Source organism: Triticum aestivum, chromosome 7A (assembly GCF_018294505.1).
Source record: "Triticum aestivum cultivar Chinese Spring chromosome 7A, IWGSC CS RefSeq v2.1, whole genome shotgun sequence".
In the NCBI taxonomy this organism is placed as follows: Eukaryota; Viridiplantae; Streptophyta; class Magnoliopsida; order Poales; family Poaceae; genus Triticum; species Triticum aestivum.
The window spans coordinates 672,176,199-672,187,736 of record NC_057812.1 but is presented as its reverse complement, the minus strand read 5'-3'; the positions used below and the strand labels follow the sequence as shown (position 1 = coordinate 672,187,736).

The 11,538-nt window shown below is 39.8% G+C and overlaps 1 long non-coding RNA gene across 3 annotated transcripts; it reads right to left on the bottom strand.

Annotated features, from left to right (window-relative positions):
• Positions 1–1,009: 1,009 nt before the first annotated feature.
• LOC123154540 (uncharacterized) lies at positions 1,010–4,645 on the bottom strand. Of its 3 annotated transcripts, none has more exons than XR_006476894.1 (5): positions 4,316–4,645; positions 3,096–3,149; positions 2,525–2,831; positions 2,177–2,409; positions 1,010–1,490 (listed from the first exon to the last, which is right to left on the bottom strand). It is a non-coding gene; the product is annotated as an uncharacterized lncRNA (long non-coding RNA). The 3 variants fall into 3 exon arrangements; XR_006476892.1 differs by having other exon boundaries at positions 3,096–3,155; positions 4,353–4,645; XR_006476893.1 differs by having other exon boundaries at positions 4,353–4,645.
• Positions 4,646–11,538: the final 6,893 nt, after the last annotated feature.

Sequence of the window (11,538 nt, the reverse complement as noted above, 5' to 3'; positions counted from 1 at the left end):
ATTTCCTTATATTAGGCAAGCTCCTCTATTTTCTCATGTCAATTAGGCAGGTGTAATCTCGCCCAAAACTTGGGAAATTTTCCCTCCACATGCGTTCTTTAATTTTCGTGCCAAAAACTATACACCCTATATTAAGGAACGGAGGGAGTACTTTTCAGCATCCAATTGAAACTCTTTAATTCCTTGTTTATTTAACTGGTTTGCTGTTATAACTCCCAGTTGAGATGTTTTGCTAACTTCAACTTTTCAGAATCCAATCGGAACTTTAATGGCAAAATAGGTTAGCCCAAGATCAAAGAGCGAGGTCCCCATGGACGTTGCATCATCCCACAACAGTGGCACCGGCCCAATCGTGCATTATGAATTGCCAACTGCTGATGCTTTAGAGGCTAAACTAGTGGTAGAAAGAGATTCTGCTTCTGCACTTAGAGATGAAGTTGACATGTTGAGGAAGCAAACAACACAATCACAAGCAGTACTCAAGACAACCGTTAAATATTTGGTGGATTTCAAAACGAAGCAAGCTGGGACTGACCAAATTGTTAAGGTCCTGAAGGACACTACAAGATATCGGGCCTACTGTGACGAGACAAAAAATGTCATCGAATAGCTAATAACGTCACAAATTACCCCTAAGTGACATTTTATGGTCGTCATGAGGATCGTCATGGAATCCCAATCACAGATTACTCCTAGTGACGGCGCGTGCAAAATAACATCACTGAAGATGGGACCTTCAGGGACGTTCTCTAAAATGTCATCAAGTTGTTGTTTCCGTGAAAGCCAACTAATGTCACACGCTACGAGAAAATATGCCATATTGTACCATATGTTCAGTGATGTACCAACGTCACTGAATTCATGACATGTCTAATGCCCGAGTAGACTATCCCATTGCTACCATCATTACTTTCATTATCAATGAAGATGGCGCCACATATATTTAATTTATTTTGAATTTAAATCAAGACAAATTATCAAGTCCACTATATTTAAAATGTACATCACAATAAGTATTTAATTCATATCACATTATATAAATAAGTTAAGATCCAAATCACATCATAAATTTACAATATTATATACTTCATCATCTCATCTCAACCGTCCTCTCAACATAAATGATAGTAAAAAGTAACACTAGCTCACGAGTTTGAGACAACAATAGACAAGTTAAAAAGCAATATTTAGATAAGTAAAGACCACATGTGCTATCCTGATGATTGCAATATATGATGCAACAACTATCTTTCCATCGCAAAAGGATGGCCTTCATGCACCATTAGGTGTGGATTGGGACTGCTAAGTTGCTTGAGCACTTAAGAGAAAACCAATCAGGTTATTCGTCTCTTGTTAATCCTTTTTCCAGGCTTTATTCTTCTCTTGCCGGATCTTCTTCACATATTCAAATTCTTCGTGTTGCTTCCTCCGCATCTCTTCAAATGCTCTTTGCTTGTGCTTCAAGTCTCGCCACTAACTCCTATCAGTGCCTATAAATCGGCAAAACACAACAACGTTGCATCCCGATGAGATGAAAATAGACAAGATAACAAGGTACAAGAGTACCACTAAGAAGCTTACAATCTATCAAAATATGAATGTAAAATAGAGAGGTACATTATTAAATGTGAGGGCAAACATTCGAATTGGCAAATGGAACAGTAAATCCAAAAATAACTTATAATGGTTAAAAACAAGCACAACCAAGAGATAAATTTCATTTATCATTTTGAGAAACATCAAGCATCACCAATAAGATATCAAGTCAGCAACCCAGGCAAGAAGCAACTATGCTTAGACAACAGTTTTTTTCGATCAAGCTAAACCAGCCTATATCGTTCTGCTAAAAATCAAGCACATAAACAAATCAAGAAATTATACTGGATTTTAGGATTAGAAACCATACATTACAACCTTATTCTCATGCCTTTGTGTTGCAGCAACAAAAATCATGCAATGAACCATGTATTTCTCATTACAAACATTTTTTATTTTTTATGTTACTTCGGATTATTGGATTCGGATCAAACAATACTTAAAGCACTCCTTAGTTTGTTACAAGAACTGAAAACGAATGTCTTATTCACAAATATTTGTGTTTTCATTTTCTCACTGTAGGTGCAGAAAAGCAAGAAAAAAGAAAGAACGAGAACACAACAAGAAACAAGATAAGTACCTGTCCCTCGCATCTCTAGCCTCACCATCCTTTTGTTTAATTCTTTATTATAGAACTCAAATCTGTGCTGATGAAGTAAAGCTCCCAAATCTCTCGTATCTTGATGCATAACTCATGCTGGAAAGGAAGGTGCTATGGGTGCTTTCTTCCTTTAGAACTTCAGCCACAATCATTGAGTCGCACACTGGTTACTCACCTTCTGATTGTGTTTCCCTTTTCTTTTCAGTCGCATTCTATTGTATAAAGGAAAACATTGATGCTCAAGTAAGGCAAAGTTCATATGATGGATACACTAAATCAATATGAGAATCTATTTCAAGTCAGAAACAATAAAGGAAGAAATCTTACATAGGCTAGATGTGTCGGCTCGCTCATGTTGTCAGTCTTCCTATTCGTATGTGTCTCTTTGAAAAACTCAAGACTTGGGTTCTGATTATTGTACTTGCCTTTTTCTACAAGATATATGAAAATCTAACAGTACTGCTCCATATATAATGACAAGATGTGATAGACATAGGACTAGAAGTAAAGTATTTGGAATTCTTAGAATTTTGCTGAAAGTGCAAACATAAGACCTAGATCCAGTCTTTTGGTGATGCTCGACAGCTTCTCAGTTTTGTGTTTTCGTTTTTGGCATGGTACAACCTTTAGGTACCTGGGTCAAACAAGTCAAGCAAAAGAATGTAGTGGGTCAATAGTGACTTATTCAATGTCAACACTAGTTCAAAAAGGCAGGCAGTGAACATATATAGCATTGTCTAAAAGAGTGGAGGAACACCATGAATCAATCTTTAGTCAACTATTTGTGATATTTATAGTGCAAAGTGACATACACATGATACAAGCAAGAATAATTAAAGCCAGTGAATCCACACTGATGTACACATTATTTAAGATGTTAGTCCACACGATATATTACCATTGCTTTGGACATAGAAAGGGTGGCTTCCTCTTCATCTCTCAAAGCCCCTTCCTGGAGCTTACATGAATATAACAAAGTAGATAAGTTAGGATGCAAGCACATGATGCACTAATATTGTATATAAATGATGATCTCACGCATTGGGATCTAACAAGCAACGCAATTAACAGCCAGCAAGCCAAGAAAAACAATACCAAAATGTTCAGAACAAAAAATAGGAAAAAATATTATTACCGTAGCTACTGGCATAGTTTAGAAACCAGAAAGTTTACTACTCTTTTACAATTAAGGCTCGATGGATGGTGTTGTATGTTTGCAAAGTAGGAGCAGCTTGATTTTACCCAGCTTAGTATGTGAGAATATAGTAGAATACTGAAGCTTACAATGTATCTGCTTTTATCAAAGTTCTGGGCATACTGAAAATGCTTGTGGGCTTCAGACGCTTAACATCATGGGTAGCTAAATTAGGAGAGGCATGGCAAAGATTAGGTTTAGTTCTCTTTTAACTAGTACTGAAGAGAAAAGTACACTGATACAGAGCTAAACATCTCTTTAACGAGTCAAAATCAAGTGCTGTCTTAGTATTTATTCAGTTTTGACAGCACTAGTTAAGGACTATTTATGGGGCATCAGAACCACAAAAATAAAATTCAGTTTTGCATTTTAGCATAGATAAAGTGGTTGCATCAGGGAGCTAGTTTATTCCGACATGTAGATACATGGATACAAGGATGCACTGCTTCCTGCGTGTAATTAGTTCTCCTTTTATATGTTGCATACTTTAGTTCATGCGTTTATGTTCGTCTGATTATGACACCATACATCGACCGAGAGCATCTAGTTTTATAATTATAGTAGGGTACAACCATCAGATGGTTAACATATAATTTTCTTCTGAATGCAAGAGTAGCCATACAAGCACATGGTGGCAAAAGAAATCTCCCAGCTAAGGCCACGCATCTCATACCTAACTGAACTTTTCAGTAACAGTAACTATACTGCAGTAGCATATATTCAGGTTCAGCCCTTTTTAGAATAGCAGGCTATAACAAATGCAAAACCATGTTCTCACTAGTGTAGTTTTGCACACAGACCAATCAATAGGATATAAGTAAAGTTATCTAGCAGGAGGTTCAGGCTTTTTACCATCGTAGGCTATGGCAAATAACTAATTGCAGAGAAGGGTGGGATGAGTAGTAGTACGCATGAACCCTAACCATTGAACGCCAAGGGGTGGCAGGATGAGGAAATCACCGAGAGATGTCGCCAGGCGTTGGGGAAAAGACAACATGGTGCTCGCTGGGTGGGTTGATGCGGTGGATCTAAGCTCGGCGGCGGGGCGGCCTCCTTCAAGCGGGCGTCCTGGTCGCTGCAATTGGGGGGAGAAGAGGGCCGGATCCTCGCAGGGCGGGATGTTTGCGTGGATCCGAGCTTGGCCTGTAGGGCGACCTCCCCCGATCTGCCGCCGCCAGTCGTTCCAATTGGGGCTGTAATCTTGGGGAGAAGCGAGCCAGTTGAATCGGGGCATAAGAGATATGCGGCGTGGGCGGTGGCTCTTCACGGGTGAAATAGAAGGAGGAATTTTGGCTGTGTCTTTGACGAGTGGGGACACAGGGTGGATGAGGGGGAAAATAGAGAAATGGAGCGAAAAGAGTATTTGGGTGAAGGGAAAAGCATTCTTTTTGCGGAGAACTGATTTATTTTCAGGATTTAACTTCTACTTTGATATCATGTAATTCATTTAATTTGAAATAAACAGCAAATGATTATTATAAAAAGTAAATCTTATATAAACATTACGATGTGGTATTTTCCATGTAGTTTTTTTATAATTGTAAATAAGTATGCCGAAACTTGTACACAATGGCCTTAAATATGTTTTTCTCACCCACACGGGTTCCTGCGGTATTGGCCCCGACCATGATGGAACCGATGGTTTCATTTCAATTGGGATCAGACGACAAAGAAATTGTTTGTATCTGTTGCGGAGATGGATGGTTCGCTATATAGATAAATCATTTAATTTTTTAGATAGAACGAAACAACATCACCTCGCAAGCACCCCATTCAAGTTTTTTGCCCAACAACTACCTGTTTGTAGATAAGATAAAAAATATTTTCCATCTACTCTCGTCTTTCCATTTTAACTTCTGAGATAGAGCAAAACAACATTAGCTCACGAACACCCAGTTGAACTTTTCAAAACAGCCACTACCTATTTATTCTATAAATAATAACAAGATAATGGTGTTAATTTTTTTCCATTGCCCGCACAGTTTCCATTTTATTTTGAGATAAACAACATCAGATCACAAATGTCCAATTAAACTTTTCGCCGATGCACTACCATTATAGTAGAAAAACCAAAATAACCATCTCAGGAAAATGAGAGAACAAAACAAGGTTTTCAGTTTACAAAAAACAATAAATATAAGTATTTCCATGGCCACTACCTACTTATATTAGATAGAGAAAAATAGTTACAACCCTTATTAGCATTTGAAAAAATTATGGCGATTACCACTACCCAAACTGATGCATGGCTCCTACCTCTCAATAACCCGTGAACTAGCTATGGCGGGTCACACTTCTAGACGTTACATGACAAAAAAAATTGATCATCACACATTAGTAGTGTTTGGTGACATTGGCAAGTCCGTCATGAAAATACCGAACTGTCACAGAAATTGGTAGTCAGGTGTGCTCAGAGGCCGAGGCAATTAAGTGACGTTTATCGTCACCGATTTGCAGTAATTGGTGACATTGTCCACCATCGTCATGAGGATTTTTGTCATAGTATGTCAATTTTGTTGTAGTGGGAAAAAAGGAAATTAAATTCCTACTTGGTAAATCATAGGTGAAATGTTCTTTCGATAGTTGAATAACCTTTGTGTTGTCTGTTCATGTAATCAATCAAACCATTTGTTTTAGAGATCATGTAATAATTGTTTTTTTGTTTTTTGTTTGTAATTTTATTTGAGCACAAGTCTGTATTAATTTATAAGACTCGGAGACATTTCATTTGGATTGCTGTGCCAGACCTACAAATATGCTAATCGGGCTGAATGTGCATTCAGCAATAGTAGTATAGATGGACCATAAGTGGCACGCATTGGAAAGAGCCAAGATGCTGGCTAAAAAAAGGATGCTGTTGTAGCCAAAAAAAAGTACAGCGGCCTGGCTTATGTATGTTAGTTGATATTATTGATCCAAATACTCTATAAGTGTTTATATGTTTGTTAGTTCCGTACATTCTTGGTTGATTGACTCGGTATTTGAATCTTGATACATCTCTTGTGTACATATCTAAATGGGAGTACACATTATGCTGCGTGTGACATTTGAGTTGGACATGAAGTGTTCCAAATATTCGAATTCACCTTAAACTGGATTCTAGTTTCTGAATTTGTGTATCGGCATTTGTAAACCATATTCATATATTACAGTGGAATACATCTTTGTCGTCCTTTTGAAGATATATAAAAACACATAGAATGATTTATAAAGATTCATATAGGAATACACAATGGATCCAAATTTAGTTGCTAGGGTAAATGTGGATGCTTATTGTCCCAAAATTTGAAAGAAACAGGAAAATGTCCACTCCCACATCGGCTGCCCGAAGCCAAGTGTTTGGGAGATGGAAATTACTGTCTACCCATTACACGGACAATCCATCGGCCCGATTTCCACTGCTCTAAATAGGGGTAGGTTAGTAACTTCAATTAGACGTGACACGACCGCCTCTGAGCCCATTCTGACGCGGTGGGCGTCAAACATGGGTGGCAAAACTCATTTGATTCAAGCCCGTCCGAAAGACCTCTGTTTCTCCCTCCAATCCCCATTCATACACGGTGGGCAGCAAAACACCCTCTCCTCGTCTGAAATAGATGTAGGCTAATATTTTAAATACGGGCAGATGTGTAACTTACATCAGACGTGACACAACCGCCCTACCTGTCAGCCCCGTTCATACACCGTGGGCGCTAACCATGGGTGGCCAAACACCCTCTCCTCGCCCGAAATAGTTACCGGCAAATATTTGGGAGATGCGAGATTACCGTCCTATCCCCAACCGATGAGACGTCCAAATTTGAAACGAGGGATAAGTTCGTAACTTTCCCATATTTCAGACATGCGCGTCCCAAAAACATGGTTCCCTGTACCTCTCCCTCCATTTTCCCATTCATACACCATCCGCGCTAGAACACCCCATTCCCACACCAGCCTCCGTCCGCCACTCCATCCATCGCCGCCGTCCTCCACCACATCCATCGCCACCGTCCTCCACCATGCCGGAGCGCCTACCAAGACCGTGTCATCCACTGCTAGAGATGGACGTTTCTCATCAACGGCGACGGACCAATAGCCTTGCATCACGTCCTCTCGCTTCATCGGCGCCGTCGTCCTCTTTGCCGGGGCCGCTCACACGACCTTCTCTTCCACCGCAACGGGACTTATCCCTCGATGCACCCGTCTATCGTCGCAGATCTGCTTCAATGCCACTGACATCCATCGCACCCCCGATGCCTACACAGGGCCGCAAGAGAGGTGGTACTTCATATCTCCTCAACTTTTTGATCTCAACCAGAAAATAGATCTTAACTTGGTTACTCTACTTTCTTTTCAGCTCTTAGAATTTAGTTCTTAGTTCGAAGCAAACAATCGATGCTCAATATCATTTCTCCTCTTTGCAGCTTCAAATCTGCCATGGCACAGCCATAATACGGTTTAATTGATCATGCTTAGGGTTTAATTGATCATGTTGGTTCCGTGGTGGTTTCTTCAATAGAAATCAGAGGGGAATCCCTCTTTTGCTAAAAATATATGCTTAGAGTTTCCCCCTTTTATGATCACTATATGATCAGAATACATGCTTCGTGTCATAATAACACTGCTCCACCCATCAAGCTAAACAAGCTTAGTTGTTCAAATACGAATCTGATATTATTAAAACAGAGTTGTTTAATTGGTCAGCTAAATGTTCCTAAATTAGTTTCGAAAATGCATGTTCGCCGCTCGGGTGTGTATCTCTGTGTGTGGTCTGGTCAGCACGGTTGGGGAGGTGAAATTTGCATATGCAGGGGTTTATAGGGAGACACTCCCCGAGTTGAAACCGCAATGCATTCCATAGATAATCTGACTACTTTTTATGTTTTCATGAATCTCAGATTCTGAACAGCATCATAATGATTATGAGCTTGCGTGCATGAAAAGAATAAAGCAGAACAATGCCATGGTTGTCAAACTTGGCATTAAGGGACTGAAATCAAGTCTGGATGCAATGCAATGCAAACACTCTCCACCTACAGATTCATGCTCAGAATATGATCCTAACAGTGATTCTGAGCTAGAGGGAGACCTAAGTCAATGTAGCTCCCTAGTGGAGGAGTCAGAGGAAGATGCCCTATCTTATTCACCCATCAAGGTACTTGCTCTAACTTTCCAAGGTTACATTGTTCGCACATATCTTGCAACTGATGCTTTGCATTGCTTCTACTTTGTTGAACTGCCATTAGCTTAGTTTACACATCGTGTATGTGAATACGGCCTGCCTATCCATTTTCAGTACATATTCCATCTGTCATCATACCATATTTATCCATTCAAATGTTGTTCTTGTGTATCAGACGTTCAAAAGCAAGAGGGCGATTGCTGATCATGGAGGAGCACAAGCAAAGTATTTGGAAAAGGTAGTGGCACCTGATAAATCAAATAGCCCATTAGGTGTAGTTGCAATATGACCTGACCCACAAAATACCCCAACTCTAGCAGACTCTAGCCCTACTACACTGGTCATTTCCGATGCCCCAACTCAGCAGACTCCAACTGCAGCAAACAGTATGATTATGCCAGTTGACATAGCACCAGTTGTACGACGCAAAACCCCCATTCCAGCAAAGACTACACCAAATCCAGTTGCCAAATCCCTTTTCGAACCAGAGAGAGCCCCAACTGCAGCAAATAGGACCCCTGTTCCATTTCTTCCTAGTTTAGAAGACGAAGCTTATGTTGTTGTCAGGAACTTTGTGCGCATCTTTCCTTCATGGAAAGATTATACCGCAGACACAAAACAATTTCCAGTCTTCCTCCGCAACTTACGCGTAAGTAATGTACTAATGTTATTCATGGTCATTACTGCATATGTTTCTACTGACAGAAGACACAAGATTTCATTCTTTTAAATACGCGAGGCGCAAACTGGATTGTGATGATGAGCAAGGGTTGGTTGCGCTTTTCAAGCACTCGTTGATGAAGTATCGTTCCTACCTGAGGCAAGCTCACTTCGATGGCAAGCCTCTGAATGAAATTTCTGTAAAGTCTCCGGTGCTACATTTATCCGACGGTGACTGGAATAATCTTGTAACACATTGGTCTCGGCTGCAGCGTAAGGTACTGTCTATGATATCACATCACAATTTGAACTACATTTCTGCATTTGCCTTAATGTCTCACTTGTATGAAAACTGTTAGCAGAAGAACATTCGTTCTCAAGGGACCACATAATCTCACAACTATACTGCACACTGCATTGCTCTTGTGAGTACCTCTTGCCCTGTATGACCATACTTACTTTCATAGCTGTTTGATTATGTAGCATCACTGCACATGTTAGCCTCGTAATCGTCCATTTGGTGGACATTATAAGATCTATATGGACTCTTACATAAATTTAGAATCAACCAAATGCTTTTGAAGAGGTTTAGCTCTGTAGTCCTCTTGTAAGGACTGAACGCGGTCTATCACTGTACTTACTTTAACAGCTACTCCCTCCGTCCCATAATATATGAACGTTTTGTACACTACACTAGTGTTCAAAACACTCTTGTATTATGGGAAGAGGAATTGGTTCATTTTGTAGCATTCTGCATCTTATCTCCCTCGCCCACCATTTACTAAAAAAGATCAGATCTATATTTAATCTTACCAACAAGTAGAATACACAGACAATGCCAGTGCAGAAGTGTAGCCCATTGCTCTTGTCAGTACATTTTGTCCTGTAACGCTTGTACTTCCAGGGATTGATAGTTGATTATGTAGCATCAATCTGCATCTTATCTTCATTATCCTCTGTCCCTTCCAGTATTATCATATCTATAATTACTCTCTGCAAAATGTAGAGTATAGGCAATGCTTATGAAGAAGATTTGTGATGAAATTCTTGAGTTATCCTTCCCTTGCCATGGAGAAGGGCATTATAAAGCTGGTGTTAACTGTTAATGTAAGTCAGTCCTTCTAAAGCCTTTATCCTCAACTGCTGTTTAATTTGCTCATACTCCCTATCGTTTACTGCTGTTTAGTTTGTTGTTTCTACCAAAATGCATGTTCGTAAGAACCGTAAGTTCTAAGTTTTACTTGTAAAACCAAATTCCTTATTCATACCATGCACATTACTTAATACTCCCTATATGTATGCTTGTTTTTGTGGATCTATAATCTAGTGTGTGGTGAAGCAGCCCACGTTTGCACCTTGTCATCTCCTGTTTTATCTTACTGATGTGGCTGATGATATGAACAACATGCCATGCACTTTATCCAAAATAGATACAATGATTTTATTTGCCCTTCACCTATGCTTGTTATGTGGACATGGTAATCCAGTAGTGTGGTGAAGCTCCCCGCATTATGAACAATGCCAAATTATGCTATTGATATTTTGAACATACTCTTTATTTTTTAATTTGAAATTTGATAGAATTGACAGAACAGTTACCATCTTTGTTTATACACGTGCAAAACCTATCATCTCTCTGCTTTGTTTCAGGGTGATATGCCTGATGGCATGCACAAGTCTGCTGAAGGCTGTGAGACAAACCCAACATATATTGCAGCAAAGAAGGCAAAACATCTTGAAGATAGCGAGACAACCCCAAAGTCTTGTCTTGATGCAGTGTTCAAGTTACTTGAGACTAACAGTCAGACAAGCTCATATAATTCGTTGTCTAAATCAGTTCGACATCTTCAGTCCCAAGTTCTAGCAGAAAGGCATTATGCAACCCAACTTCGACTTGAAGTCCTATCTCTAAGAAAGATTGCGGAGAACACCAATGAGAACCTCATCGCTAAACAGCTACACCTGGAAGCTATGACTGACATGCTAGGCCGGTCTCACAGCCTTGCTCAGCAGCTTGCGCAGCAGTTCCCCCCAAGGCTAACCTTTCTTGAACTGTCTTGGAAGTGCCCTCGGTTCAGTATTATTTTGTTACGCTGCAATGGTGCCCAGTTTTTGTAATCTGCTTCTTCGTTGTGCTTTATGATCACTGGTGGCGAACTTTGATGCCCAGTGGATGTAATATACCTTAAATCCTTTATTGTGTAGTGTAGGTTTATTCTTAGTTACTATGCCGTAATTTCTTTATTGTATAGAGTAGGTTTGTTCTTAATTCCTACTAGTTACGCAGCAGCCCGAAATGAACCCCGGCCCATGATTGTGTGAATC